Below are 16546 nucleotides of genomic sequence, written 5' to 3'. Positions count from 1 at the left end.
TCAGCCAGTATTTATCTTCACAAAGCAGAGACGAAGACAATGATACCATTCCATCGATGGCCAGCATTCTTAACTACATCAATGCATAGATTTATCTAAGATAATAATATGGAGAATAGATTTAGAGACATACGTGAAAAATAAATTGAATGAATGATTCAATAATCGGATAAACTATTCAACAATATACAAGCGTATATAAAGAGATTACAAGGATGACATTCTAAATTAAGAACAAGTCGTTTAAAGTGAACTACTAAAAAGCTAAACACTAAATAAAGCTTAAAAGCTAATTAACTAAAAAGAAAAAGCTAAATGCTAAATAAAGCTTAAAAGCTAAATGACCATTAAACAAGGAACTAAATATAGGTGACTAAAATATAATTAAATATTCTAATACCCTCCCTTAATGGTCATTCTATCTACTAACTACTCTACAGAAGACACTGCAGGTCTTTTGATCACAAATGAAAAGAACACTCTGCTATGGTGGAGACCCTCCCTAGATTTGAAAAGTGTTAATGACCAAGAATACCAGAATCCATCCAACCTAATGTTGGGTAACCAAACTGAAAACTGAAACCATGATTTTAAGGAAAATCGGCAAACCCTTTTGCACAAGAGTATCAACTCCAAAATTGACTGCAAGATACCACGGTTGCAGATGTTCGCCTTGGCAGGTGCGACTTAAACTGCGACTTAAACTAACTACAACAAAGCACGATTTTGAGGAAAAAACTGTCAAACCCTGAAATAGGAACCCTCGAAAAGAGAATTTACGATTTTGAGGAGAAAATCGAAAAACCAAGAAATTTGAGGTTACAAATCATCGTTTTTGTGGAAAAAAATGGTAAAACCCATATAACTAAAATCTTACGCGAATATCGCGGATTACAAATGAGATAATTTTTAAGGGAAAATTATAAACCCTACAAACAATTTTTGAGGAAAAAATTGTGAAAACCCTCCCATGATTTTTTGTGGAAAAAATAAAAAAACCGACAGACAATTTTTCAGGAAAAAATCGTGAAAACCCTGGGACCTGTAAGACGAGGTTTGGCCTAAATCAAAATCTGATAAAGGTAACGATATTCAGATATCATGAACATGCACTGTTTCCAGGTGTTGTGGTAGCTGTTGAACTTTTGACTGTGTTTCAACATGATGTTGGTCAAAGACGCCATCACGAAAATGGAGGTTGAACGAGGTCAACCTAGTGAAAGCATGAGACAAAAGAATTTGATTCAAAAATCAGAATAGAAGTAGCTGCACAAAAAATCTGAAACCCTAGAGTGGGATACGAGACACGAATCCCAATGCACGAATTTCAAGGTTTGGAAGAAACCCAAAAATCAAAATTTTCTGGAAAGTTAAAACAGCATAAATAGTGCCCAAAAAACACCAAAATTCCCGACGTCCTCAAAATTAGCAGAAATTGCACTGTTTTTAAATTCCAAGGCAAATTCGCTGGCACAAAATTCAAGGCACGGAAAACAAGGCACCCAAAAAATCTCTTGAAAAACCCACCAAGAATTTGAAATCAAAATGCAAATCTGATGGCTCAAAAATCAGAATAGAAGCAGCTGCACTGTTTCCAGGTGTTGTGGCAGCTGTTGAACTTTTGACTATGTTTCAAAATGATGTTGGTCAAAGACGCGATCACGAAAATGGAGGTTGAACAAGGTCAACCTAGTGAAAGCATGAGACAAAAGAATCTAATTCAAAAATCAGAATAGAAGCAGTTGCACAAAAAATCTAAAACCTTGGAGTGGGATTCGAGACACGAATCCCAATGCATGAATTTCAAGGTTTGGAAGAAACCCAGAAATCAAAATTTTCTAGAAAGTTAAAATAACATAAATAGTGCCCAGAAAACACCAAAATTCCTGACGTCCTCAAAATTAGCAGAAATTGCATTGTTTTTAAATTCCAAGGCAAATTCGCTAGCACAAAATTCAAGGCATGGAAAACAAGGCACCCAGAAAATCTCTTGAAAAACCTACCAAGAATTTGAAATCAAAATGCATATTTGATGGCTCAAAAATCGAGGCACTGAAAACGATGCACCCAAAAAAATTTGACGACGACCCAGTTGAGATCTCGAAAAACCCATCAAGAATCTACAACTAGAATAAAATTTTGACTTGGACTGAAGGGTCAAAACCCTACTCAAAAATTGCAGAAACCCTAGGAAAATTTTCAATCTGCAAAAAAAAACCTCCAAGTTGCAGGCCCGAAAATCTCCAGAACTCTAAAAAAAACATGAACTGCTGCCCAACACAGAAATTCGCCCACAAACCAGAAACCCTCAAAAAGCCTTCTAAATAGCAAAATCGTTTTTTTTTATAAAAAAACAATAAAAAAAATCTGGAAAATATTCCAAAAAGAAGGGCATGAATTTTATCGCCAAACTTTAAAGAATCCCATTGACCTGCTTTGATACCATGAAAAATAAATTGAATGAATGATTCAATAATCGGATAAACTATTCAACAATATACAAGCGTATATAAAGAGATTACAAGGACGACGTTCTAAATTAAGAAAAAGTCGTTTAAAGTGAACTACTAAAAAGCTAAACGCTAAATAAAGCTTAAAAGCTAATTAACTAAAAAGAAAAAGCTAAATGCTAAATAAAGCTTAAAAGCTAATTAACTAAAAAGCTAAATGACCATTAAACAAGGAACTAAATATAGGTGACTAAAATATAATTAAATATTCTAATAATACGAAGGTTTGCACTTATGTTAATACATGTCATTAAGCAATCAAAGAGGTGTAATTACAACAAATAGTTATTAGTTAAGGCGAAGGATAACTTATGGGGAGTAGTGACCCTTACAAGAAGAGTCACCATGGAGAAAGACACAACTCTCCATCTTCGATTGGGATATATATATAAACAACACATGACCCTCTAATGTGATCATCAAATAAGATCAGATTTTGGCATACATAAGAAATCAAAATATACAGTAGTTCGATTCAATATTGTAGTGTGATATGAGTTCTCTATATATGGCATAGTGAACTGCACAGTGTCATTAATGATGCATTTCTGTATAGACTGCTTAACATAGCATAGTAAATATTAATTGTGTGTGTTCATTACTGTTTCATGATATGCTAGTGTTTATGTCTGTTTATTATATGTAGAATACATGCATAATACTGGAAATTCTTTACATGTTCTGAATGATTATTAAAGTCAGCCATGGTAGAGGAAATGAGGGATTATAAGAGGGGTATGGTGATGGGGTACTCTTCTAGGTACGCCACCTCATGGTGGTGACCAAATGGTCCCATGAGACCAAGGGGGTACAAAGGGTACTGCCTTTGGGCTTAGAAGAGATGGGCTTTTGGGGGCACCCTATTGTGAATACACCTCATCCTTCTATCACAGTGAATGAACACACCAAGGAGTCCAATCATAGGAAGAGGGAAATGGATGGCAAGATGAGGGGGAATGGTTGTGGGACATCTCATTGGGTACAACACCTCATATGGATAGCACGGGCCACATGAGGCCAAGAGGGACGGTATATCCGCTCTTGGGCTTAGGGTAGAGGATCCAAGACACCTTATTCTAGCTTCCCTATGGTTGAATTTCCCCAATAAATTAAAAATATCTTATGATTAAGTTAATGTTCCTAACCCTAGTAGGAAACTTGGAATTGTGATTTTAGGGTACAAACTAGGGTATTATTGAAAGGGGACATTACATTCTCCCGAAATACTATTGACTAGTACCTAAAGATCTTTTCCCAACACAATGGATCTTTGTAGCCAACCGACACTAGTTTGCAAGCCATAACCCACAAGAAAACATAGGAACATGACAAAGGAAACAACCACGACCACAACTAGGCTCCACATAGGACAGCCACAACACAAAACCACCAAATGCGAGCACAATGTGAATTGCAAAAGAGATGAATGAGAACCATCCTTTGTGATATTACTATTGATATTTAACGACCCCCTTGTAATCCATTGGTGCTAACTGATCTGAGATACTCAATGTGGGTAATATTTGTCATTTTGTACTTCCTAGTTTTGCCCCTCACCTTAGCTAGTTATGCCAATTGCAAAAACAGAAATTGGCTAAGTTTAAGTGAAGGTGGCTATCGATAACTCATGTTGTATTTAAGAACCTTAATGGGTTCCTAGTTCCTGCTCCATTCTTGACACAATCAAAATCAACATCAAATGAAGGAAGGCGGTGAATGGCATGAGATATGTGTTGTTTGCTGGTACAACTGATAAATTAAATATAGGAAATAATAATGTACATGACAATGCATACCAGACACGGTAGTAAAATATATCTTTATTCGCACATGCAATTATTACAGAGAAGAGACTAGAGATGGTCGGCCAAAGATTACATACTGTACTACTTCCTTGGTGGTACACAACATATTTAAAGAACCCGATGGTTGTTGAGAGGAACACAACCGTCAACCAACCGACACATAACTACCAAGAGTGACTACCCACTTAATATAATTAATTAATACATTGACAGATAACAAATAAAACCATAGGCATTTTATGCCGTTTACATGTATCAAACTAGAGGCCCAATGCTTGACCTGGGCAAGTGAGTGAACAAATGGAAAGAGTTGAAGGTAGTGCATCAAGCCTGACCCTTGACATTTGACAAGTCCGAGAGGTTTGGCGGGGTTTTAAGAATTTTAATGTCTCCTTCAAGCACATGGTAGGTAAAATGTCTAGCCCCTATGGCTCGTGAACTTGGAGGTGGTGATTGCGGCTAAGGCAAAATGTGAAAGTGCAAAGGTGTGAAAAAGAGTTAAGGCAATGACCAAGACTAGATGTAAACCCTAAAACATTTTTTTTTGTGCCTTCTCTCCTCCATGTGCCTTGTCAATGCTCCTTTGAATCTCTCAACTGCCCCATCTTGGGTTGTGAAGCTATAGGGATGCGGTTAAATGTATTTTCCAAGGTTCCTAGGGGGTTGCAGGCTCCCATATCTCACTTATTCTTCCGTAAGTCCTTTTTCTTGGAGAACCATGCTTGAGCTGTGATTTTAGCTATTTTGGGTGATTTTTCTTGCAAATTGTTCTGTTCCCTTCAAGAAAAACATAGAAAGGGGTGTTTGGGAGGATTTCCTATATGTGTGTAAATTGGATTTGTGCTCAGTAGAGGTCAAATGTTGCAGATGGCAGATAGGGTTTTCTCCATGCCACATATTCCTGCTCTCTCTCACTTGCTAAGCAAAATAAAGGCACAATATGCACTTATTGTAAAGCATTCTTTTTGTTTGTTTTAAAGACCTGCATGTTCTATAGCTCCGCTATTGTAAACAAGCTCTATTACTATGTTAATAAAGCTACCATTAGTTACCTTTTCTCACCTTAAAATGTGTTGTGCAAATATTTTTTCCTTCATATTTGCATGAATGCTTCTATGCTTTCTAGGGTTGTATGTTGTCTTTAATATGTTTGTAGAAGCTAATTGTGGATAAATTTGCCCTTCTTGGTGTATGTTAAAATTGAAACTCTGTGCAATTTTCTAGGAGCTAGCATAATAGAGAGTTGTGTGAGTTTCTTTTGCAGTTTTGTTTAATTAATTGTTGTAGTGGGCAGTAAGAATCAAATTTTAATCTAGGTGCATCACCCTCCTCTCTCTTTCATGCACTCCTTAATCTTGTCCTTGAATAATCAGTAGATTAAGATTAGTTGTAGATTTATGTCGTGTTGGGTTGGACCAACATTGCCACATTTAGATTAGAGAAGAAGGCAGCCTTCTCTGGAGGCTGATTTCAACAACAAGAGTCCCTCTTCTAAGAACAGCCTGATTGTTGGATTGAAATGGTGGATATAGTTCAATATGGTGCAATTTCATGTGACAACAATTTTTGGCATGCACAATGGGACCTAGTTTTATGATCCATACATCATACTCTGAGGGATTGGTACGTTCTTTGGTGCATCGTTCCTTATAGGATAGTTTTCTCCAACACCATGGTGACTTTGAGCTCAACAATATAGTTTTAAGTATTTTAAGTTTCCCCACTAGCCGCACCAATAGTTTTTGGCACACTCGGTGGGACCAGGTTTGTGAGCTTTAGATCACTCATAAGTGTTGGTGTGTTCTTCAGTGTACTTAGCTTTTCAAGGCAATTTCAACATGCACGTGGTGACTTTGCGAGTTCAGAGTTTGGTGACTCTGCTAGTATGTACCCATATTCTTTGGTTGGGTAGGTCTGTCCTTCCTTTTTCTAAGTATTATCATTTCTTTTTTTAAGATTCTTCTATGCTTCTTCAGTATGGTAAGATATTATGGACAACTTTCTTCATATTCAAGGACGCAATTAAATCACTACTTGTTAGCATTTTCTCTCAAAACATAGCAAGTCATTCCATGTTACCCCTATGGCTATCCCTAGAAATCATGTCTTTGCCACTTTTTGTGGTGGCAACCCTCTTGCTCTTACCTTGTGGGGTTAAATACCAGTGGATGCCCTTAAAAGCATCCTATGCTTCAGAGGTGAAACAAATGACATTGCACCCAATAAGCACATTCAAGTTGTCACAAACATTTGCTCTTTGCATAATGTCACAAAAGACAACGTAGCTGTTAGGATTCTTGCCACTTTCTTAAAAGAGAAAGCTCTACACTAATACATGGGTCTGCAATCCAATTCCATCCATAATTGGGATGAGCAGGGACACAAATTTTGCCAGTTTGAAGATAAAAGTGACCACCTCTCCCTCATTGAGCAATTGACCACCGTTAAAAGAGCTCCCCAAGAATCCAAGAATTTATGTTAGACTTCAACGTAAGATTTCAAAAGACATGGGACAAAATCCCTCCCTTGGTCTGGTCCTCCCAAGTCATGCTTTCTTGTATTATCTGAGAGCTATCAATTGTGACATTGCTATTATGGTTTAGTCTATTGGTGGAACAACTTACTTGATGCCTATGACATTTATATCGAGGTAGAAAATTGTTTAATTTAGGCAGGAAAGCTAGCTCCTAGACCCCCTATGTCTCTGTTCCCTGTAATTCCACCCACCTAACCCATCTTGGCACCTGTCCCTATAACAACAATCAGCCCTTCAATCACCTCTACTACTTCCAGTGAGCTACAAGAAATAAAAACTTTGTTACAAGGCTTTTCTAATGAATTAACTGCTCTAAGTAGGCAACAAGAACAAAATAGTGGGCCTTATCAGCCTCACATCTAGACATATATAGCAAATAGGCAGCCCTACCAAGAAAATATGCAAGTGGATAATCAATTAAGTTATGCCAAATCTCCAAATTTTGTAATCCAGCTGTTGTGGGCCCATCTAAGGCCTTTGTTCCAATATAGAATACCTTGGCTCAGGAACATGAGTGGTGCTGTCATGTAGTCAGCCCAACAATCAAAATTCATTTCAAAATAGAGTCCTCAGCCAAACTTTGGTGGCAAAAAATACTCCAGGACCTTTGGGATAGTAGGTTGGATGGTGTCAAAAGGGTGTTAGCTCAAGGACAAGGTCAGGGTGGTTCCATTTTATTGAATTGGGATGAATATGAGGTCTCTAGCGACAGACACATCAAGAGTCCATTCTAATGAGTTGGACTGAGGCTGATTTCAACATTTGAGGCAGTGGGCATTCTTATTTGGTTATGGGGCCAATGAAGTTTCTCATTCATTGATGTTTGCAGCAGTTTAAAGGAAGGTGCATGTGCAGTAGAGGAAACAGTTGGATCAGCTCATAAAGTTGATTACTCAGAACATGTGTCAGCCTGTGATGAGAAGGGTGAAAGAGATTTTTTTTTTCTAATGATGTCTTACCTTCTTTTGTTCTATTTGCAGAGCTTGAGGCTGAAAATGATGCTCCCGTGTGTGGAAATGGTATGGTTATTGCTGCACTTGAAGAAATTAAAGAAAATGATGTTGTAGCAATGGATGTAGAGGATGGTTTGTGTCATGAACCTAACTTCGTTGTAGTCAGTCACCAAGAAGAAAGAACCAAAACAGAGAGACAACCCAAAAATTTTAGATTTTCATATGAAGTGTCTCATAAATTCAAGGTATGTGTTGATGAGATGTGCACCAACGCATGTAACCATGATATATGCTGGTTTTCCCTTGTCCTTGAATGTGATGATGTTGAATATGAGGTCTTCATTCAAGATGAAGATGTGACTTTCAGCATTGGGGATAATATATGTTAGTTTGAATGTTTTATTTGGGACTAGAATACCATTTTCAATGAGGTTGAGCAGCAAGATGTGTGACAAGAAAGTATCTCTTTTGTTGCTCAATTTGAAAGTATTCTCGAGCCTTGAAGTTTTTCATTTGATGTGTATGAGGAAGAGCTTCCCTATATAGGTCAACAACTAGGTATGGAATACTTTTCATCACCATGTGAGTTAGAGACATTCTCTTTTGCCTTCAGCTCATGTCTTGAAGAGGTCAGCTATTGTAACTAATGTTGAAATACTTGGACTCGGCAAAAACTCACTAGACCCAAAAACCTCGGCTCGGCAAAAACTCAGCAACTTAAAAATTTGCTTAAGTTTCATTAGAAACACTTTTTTTTTTTCAAAATTCAATGATAAGATGTATCTGATGAGTCCATAAAGGAGTACAAAAGTGTCTTCTATTAAATTTGATTGACTTGAATGGAAACTGAGTACAAAATCACATCCTTAGGTGCAATCCTGATTTAATAGTTAGTTGACAACTATTATGAATTAATGTTGATTGCCTTTGAACAACATCATGATTTATCATAATTCATAAATTGCATATTACAACATTTTACATCTTCCTCTTCCTCGGTCTAGTGAAAACTTTGGGAGAGGTTCTAAATTTCTAATAATCAAATTTGAATCTTTGATGCTGATAGTATGATATTTCATCACTGATCATGTAGCGTCCTAAAATTGCGACACTTGCAATTTCGACTGCATTTGGGTCTTCACGATGGCGATGCAACACGGAACCTGAATGGAGACCCCGAAACTTGTTCATGACATCAAAAACTGCATTTTTCAGCACCCTGGCCTAATCCTCCTTGCACCCTGTTGTCCCTGGAGGTGGGACCATGGCGCTGTTGACGTGTATTTTATACACAATCATACACAGAATAAAATACCAATAGGTATCTTATCCTCTCTTGAGAAAATAGTCTCTAACTGCTGAAGATCTGCAAAAAGGATCAGTTAGATGGACTCCAAGGTTCTTTTAGTGGGGTCTCCACGTGTGGACAAGCTTTTAGTGGTATGATGTGATTTGCTGTTCCCTCCAAGGCGTCTTACGGATTCCAAAGGCTCGAAGATTTTACTAAACTAAAAAGGAACTTTCAAAAATAGCAAAAAGATAGGGTTTAAAGAGGTCTAATCTAGCCTAACCCTATGAACGACTTAGCATGAATGAGATTTGGCAAGACTCAACCAACTTCAATTTTGCCATAAGATAACAACTCAATTGAAATTAGTGCGATCTTCTAAGGTAATAATGGTGTTCAATGCATCAAAGACCAAGGACACTACTATGAAGGTACATATCCTAGATACAAAAATGCTTGAAGGTTAAGGACGCAAAGTGTTTTCCAGTCGACCACGCAAGGCGTTCCTACAATCAGCAAGAAGCTAGTGGTTTGGATTGCGAATCCCACCAAATATCAAATCTCACACTTAGCCTTTCAAATTAACAAACTACTTTGATTGAGCGTGATTCAAGTACATCCAACAACCATGAAGATAACTTGAGAAATTTGCAACAAAACACCATAACTTCAATATTTTATTGATTTCCAAGTCATCATATACAACAATTGCTTGAATTTCTCTCTTCAAGACTCAATCTTGCTACAAAATAAAATTGCTTCTAATTCTAATCTCTCTATTACATCAACTATTATCTCTTACACTATTCACTATTTTTAAATGAAATGAAAAATGGGGGTATAAATAGCATCCCCAGTTACAATGAAAGGTCCAGATTGAAAATAAATCAATGGACAAGATCATGACACCTAAACCCTAATTAGGGTTTGTTACAAATGACCTCCTTTTTATTGAACAATATTAAATACATAGCCAAATATTAAATTTGGCACAAAAATCTAGGAGGTATCAACCAATGAGAAATAAGATGTCATGTCATCTGTAACAACCTTTCATCTAGAATCTTATTCCCTTTCCAATTCTCTTTCTTAGCATATGCAATGAATTTTGTCACGATTCCTTCGATTTCTGTGTTTGGAATCTCGGGAAGATTCTTGATACTCTCTTCTAAGTGGATAACCTGATCAAATGCATCTAGAAGAGCCGTGTCCCAAGTAGGTTCAAGTTCCTTTGTTCTATCAATCAGGAGCATGGTGGCATACATCTGATCATACTGCTCATCTGTAACATCTGCGTCCTTGCGAAAGATGATCTTGATTCTATCCTCAAATTCTTGTAAATCCACATCTGTCTCGACCTCGATCCTTCTGCCAAGAATGGTACGAAGTACTTCAAATACTTTGTCCTGGATCGGATTGATCACCTCCTCAACTTGACCACATCTAACACTGATGTCCTCGAAGAGAACACTCTTTATATGGAGTAAGGTTGACCACTGAAACAAACTGTGAGAATCACCTTCTAAGATCCTCTCCTGCGCTAAAATTCTTCTGGATGTGTGTCTTATAACTTTCAAGACAGGGATGACAACGTCCTTGGTATGGGCAAACGCAGCTACTGTTGCCATCAATCTGTGAATAATCTCAAGAACTTGGATAGCCTGATGGGTGATCTTCGACATCCTTGTAACAAACTCTATGGCCATTGTATGAGATCTATCCATCCAACTACATGTACGCTGGACCAGGTTCCTGAATCTTTCAGCTTCTTGCTGATTGTAGGAACGCCTTGCGTGGTCGACTGGAAAACACTTTGCATCCTTAACCTTCAAGCATTTTTGTATCTAGGATATGTACCTTCATAGTAGTGTCCTTGGTCTTTGATGCATTGAACACCATTATTACCTTAGAAGATCGCACTAATTTCAATTGAGTTGTTATCTTATGGCAAAATTGAAGTTGGTTGAGTCTTGCCAAATCTCATTCATGCTAAGTCGTTCATAGGATTAGGCTAGATTAGACTTCCTTAAACCCTATCTTTTTGCTATTTTTGAAAGTCCCTTTTAGATTAGTAAAATCTTCGAGCCTTTGGAATCCGTAAGACGCCTTGGAGGGAACAGCAAATCACATCATACCACTAAAAAAAGCTTGTCCACACGTGGAGACCCCACTAAAAGAACCTTGGAGTCCATCTAACTGATCCTTTTTGCAGATCTTCAGCAGTTAGAGACTATTTTCTCAAGAAAGGATAAGATGCCTGTCGGTATTTTATTCTGTGTATGATTGTGTATGAAATACACGTCAACAGGCGCCCAGCGCCCTGGTCCTTCAGGACTAGGGCGCCTAGTGCCCTGGTCCCCCAGGACCATGGCGCCCAGCGCCCTGGTCCCTGGCCCTATTTTGGGCCCGGTCTCTTATGGGGCTTCGGGTCTTTAAGTTTGCAAATTGGAAAATAATGTTTCCTGGTCGGCCTAAGGTCAGGAAAATCAGTCTATCAGCCCTAATTGACAAGTATATAAACTACTTTTCCTCTCCTAGAAAGGGAGGAGGACATATGTGTAGCAAGAGGCGGAAGCGATATTCAAGCATTCAAGCATTCCTTCAAGCAATTGAGCATTCTAAGTCTCCATTCAAGGCTAAGTGTTGCATTCAAGACAAGGATTCAACCATTGAAGAGGAGATCACATACAACATACTACATACATTACACCTTCGCATGTAAGAATACAAACATTCTTACAACAAGGTTACAGGTACGCGGCTGTAATTGAAGATCTGGAATCCTTGTGCAAAGATGAACAGATCCCCCTTCGTTTCGCGGATTTTTCGGAGGACCGTGTGCACGCTGGGCGCCATCGTCCCGTCAACTTTCGCTCAAATTTGCAGAACAGCATCGTCTCGACATTTTACTGCTAATTCCAGGTCCGCAGCTTCATCCCATATCCCTATCTCTGTTTATAAGCGAATCTTTCCTACTTTACATGCATTCCTAGTTCAATCTTTCTATCTATATTCTTTACAAAAGAGGGTATCCTTGCTATTTTAACCCTTGAAACTCATTTAGAATCCAATCTTGCATTGCGTGGGATTGGATCTTGTGGGTTTCAACCCCTCTTTTGAATGTAAAGTCTCTCCTAAGTGAAAACCATCAACCCAAGTGACTCTCCCTTCTCTCTCCTTGGAGTTGGGGAGGGGAGAACGACTAGGGTTCGATTTTTCCGCTTTACATTTTGGTGAATCCGACGTGAACATCCTCATTCTGATTATTCATGGTTAGATCTGAAAATTTTGTTTCCTTAATTACATTTCCATGTTTGATCTTTTGCAAATTTTAGAGGCTAATTGCATAAAAACCCTAAAATTTTCTTTTTAGTAATTAAACTTGTGGAATGTTTAATTGTTAATGCTTGTTTCAGATCTACCCTTCTATTGCAAATTGTCAATTCATATTTGTGCTTTAATTCTGAAAATTAAGTGGTTAAATGTCAAAACCCTAATTTTTAAAACCTTCTTGATTCAACCTTTGACTGATAATTTCACTAATCAAAACACTTCCAAATCGGCTGTAACTTTGGATTCCGCAATAAAATCACAATATTTTTCATCCCTGAAAATTTGGAAAAAAGTTGCGAGGACCGTGTGCACCTCGAGCGCCATCGTCCCCGACATTTTTTTCGAAATTTCGGGAGCTAGATCTTACTGTATTTTTCTACTAAAATCCAGAATTTTGGCTGATTTTATCAATTTTAACACTTTCAAAATTAAAGTCAAAGTTGGTCTAGCGATTGCTTGGATTAAGGCTTCTAATCATTCAAAAATTGTTGAAATTGAAATTTGTATCAAAATTGTGTTTCTTACAGTCCTAAATCTGAAAAGTGTGTTAGCATTCATTCGAAATTTCAATGTTTTATTCAAATTTTTACAATTTGTGACTTTTGAAATTAAGTGTTTAATTGCAACAACCTTGATTTCCATTTTCAAAATCCGAATTTTGCATGAAATCGAGTCAACTGTTAAATTTCGAAGCCTGCATTGCTTTCAGCATTCCCTCTAAAATCATAAAATTCAAAATTTCAGTTTCTCTCTCTTTTTCAAAATTCAAATTTTACATTTTTCAACAATCTTGGTAGGGCTCAATTTTGAGATTGCAACTTTAATTTGGTCTATCTACAGATCGTAAAATCACTCAATTTTTTCAGATTAGCTTTAAAATCATCATAACTTTCATCCCTGAAAATTTCGAAAAAAGTTGCGAGGACCGTGTCCACTCCGTTCGCCACGGTCCCGGACATTTTTTCCGAAATTTCGGGAGATTGTCCTGATTGCATTTAACAGCTTAAATCTAGGAGATTGGCTGATTTTACTGAAATTTGCTACCTCTAAAATTCAAAATCTTCTCTCTCTTTAGTGCATGAGTTTTACAACAATAAGCCCTACTTACACTATTCCCGTTAGACGAAGCCTTAGAATTAAGTCTTTCCAAGGTGTAATTACCGAGGAGATGGAACCTAATTTGAATGGCCTTTTTAGCGAGGACATGGGTAATTCCTCTAATCCTCTTAATGATGAAGAAGCTCTCCATGAGGTTTCTGTAGAACAACTTTCAAAATTGGATAACCAATTTGATGATTTTCGACAATGGATGTCTCAACAATACCCTGATAGTCAAGCTCTTCCTTTAATTGAGGGTCTAAAATGTATGATTCAAAGTGATAAGAATGGAATTGATATTTTGCGTGGTATTGCACACATTGTGGATTCAAATGTGATGCCTATGAAAAATTGTGCCGAAACTTTAAGTTACACACAACCTCCTACTCAAGTTAATCATTCTATTCCTTTGACAACTCCTATTGCTAGTATGCCTATTTTTTCAAACATAATGACTACTTCAATGCAAGACATTCCTCCTATGATCACTAGTCATGGGGGCAATCCTTCTTCTTCAATCAACCCTCTTCCTTCATTCAATCCGGCTTCTTCATTCGTTCCTTCAATGAGTGTTCCTATTATATCTCCACAAATGAACATGACGCAAGGGGGCAATTCATTTAACCCTTCCATTCCTCCTTGTAGTGTTCCTCCTTTCCAATCATCTCCTATGACTAACTATCATAGTGTCCCACCACCTTACTTTCTACCTTCTTTCAATAACATAACACCTCCATCACAATCTAACACGTCTAATATGAACTCTTCGACTGAAGCGACCATTAACAATCTTGCACAAACTGTCTCTTCTTTATAGCAACAAATTGCCTCTATGAATCAATCTAAGTTTAGTGTGCCCACATTTGATGTTGCGAGCCCACTTTCTCTTGACATTGTTCGAGCTATCCCCCCTAAACATGTTGAAATTCCGCATTTGGAGCTTTATAATGGTAAGGGTGATCCTCTAACACATGTTAAGACCTTTCAAACAATATGTACTGATTTTGCTTATGACCAAAGGTTGCTTGCAAAACTGTTTACTAGAACATTAAGAGATAAAGCCCTACAATGGTATTGCTCGTTGCCTTCTTATTCTATTACTTCTTTCGAACAACTTGCAAATGCTTTCATTCAACAATTTCAAAACAATGTAAGTCCTAAAGTTACTTTGATTGATTTAATGCATTGTAAACAAGGTGTTAAAGAAAAAGTGACTGATTTCATTGGTAGATATAAGCATTTGTATGCTCAAATTTCTTTTCCAGTGCCTGACAATGATATTCAAAGAATCTTTATTTCTAATTTACAAAAAGATATTAGAGAAAAACTCTTGTTTTCTGAGTTTACTTCTTTCCAACAGTTGTGCGCAACTCTTCACAATTATCAACTGACTGTGAGTCAAATGGAACAAGCAAATCCTATGGCTCCAAGTGATAAGGGTGATAGTAGTCAACAACCATTTGGGAAGTTTAAACCGAACAGAGAGTCCATTAAATTCAATGAAAACATCATCAACAACAATGTGAATGCGGCATCAGGTGTGCCTCCTATTTCTAAGTTTTTCAAGAAAGAAAGAAAGTTCACTCCTTTGAATGAATCATTGCATAGTATTATGAATAAGTTATTGGAACAAAATGTGCTTACTCTTCCTCCTATAAGGCAAATAGATCCTGCAAAGATTAACTCACCCTATTTTGATAACAAATCTTTTTGTCAATTTCATCGTCATCCTGGGCATGATACTGAAAAATGTTTTGCTTTAAAGGGTAAAATTCAAGATTTGATTGATAATAATACTATCTCTGTTTCTGGTGTGAATGATAAAGGCAACACATCTGTAGCTCCTCCTAACCAAAATCTTCAGATTTTTACTGATCCATTGCCTTCTCATACCTCTAATGCGATTGATACTACTGATTCCTCTGTCTCACCTGATGATCTTGTGTCCATGACTTCGAATGTGATTAACTTTGTAGAGCAGCAGAAAATCCCTAAAGAACCTTCCATCACATTTGATTCCAGTGAAACTATCAGGGCACCTGATGGTCCTTTATATATAGTTGCAAAAGTCAAGAATACACCTTGTCGTGGAGTGCTTATTGATCCTTCTTGTATGGTTAATGTCATTACTGAAGAATTTCTTTTTACTTTGCAATTAAATCAAGTGATCTATGATGAAACAAATGTGGTTGTGAAACTATTTGATGCATTTTCTTCTCCTGCAATTGGTTCTATTACATTACCTATTGAGGTCCATAACAAATCCCTTGATGTGGACTTTGTTATTATTCCATCATCCGAACAATTTCGTGTGAAGCTAGGCTATCCTTGGCTATCTTCCATGAAAGCTATTGCTTCTCCTATTCACAAGTGTTTGAAATTTCCCCATAATGGTGAAGTTGTTACTGTCAATCATAGTCTCTTTAAACTAGCTGAAAGAACTTCTAGCATTCCTATTGATTACTTTTGGCCTAAACAATTCCAATCTCTTCCTCCGCGAAGTGATCATCTTTTCAAATCTTATCAAAAGTGGAAAAAAGATATGATCCTATCTCTAAATGAACCTAGAACACCCAAACTTGACATTCCTATCATTCTTGAGAAGGAAGTTCTTCCTTTGAAAGATAAAACTAATGTCTTTCCTCAAGAAGATTCCCTACCCATTCTTATGAATGTGACTATGCCTATGACTAATAAACTTCCTAAACGTAGACCTATACCTCCTCGTCATGAGGGGCTTGGTCTCCTTCCTAAACCAAATATTGCTCCCTTATATGGAGCAGTTCCTCCTCCTTCCTCTTATGGAGAGAAGAGACCTTCCTCTTCTCCTATTATTCAACCTAAGAGACCACAACCTAAACACCCAAGTGATAAGGATGAGAACATTCCTCCTCCTCAATCTTCTCAACTTCCTACTAAGACTAAACGAAATCGTTCTGCACGTGAACGCCGACGAAAGCGTCGTCTTAGAGCTCAGGCAGCTGCTTCTCAAATTTTGCAATCCCCAAAAACACCTTCAGCTA

The sequence above is a fragment of the Cryptomeria japonica genome, chromosome 5, assembly GCF_030272615.1.
Source record: "Cryptomeria japonica chromosome 5, Sugi_1.0, whole genome shotgun sequence".
Classification (NCBI taxonomy): Eukaryota; Viridiplantae; Streptophyta; class Pinopsida; order Cupressales; family Cupressaceae; genus Cryptomeria; species Cryptomeria japonica.
The sequence above is the reverse complement of the archived record's forward strand: the minus strand, read 5'-3'. Positions refer to the sequence as shown.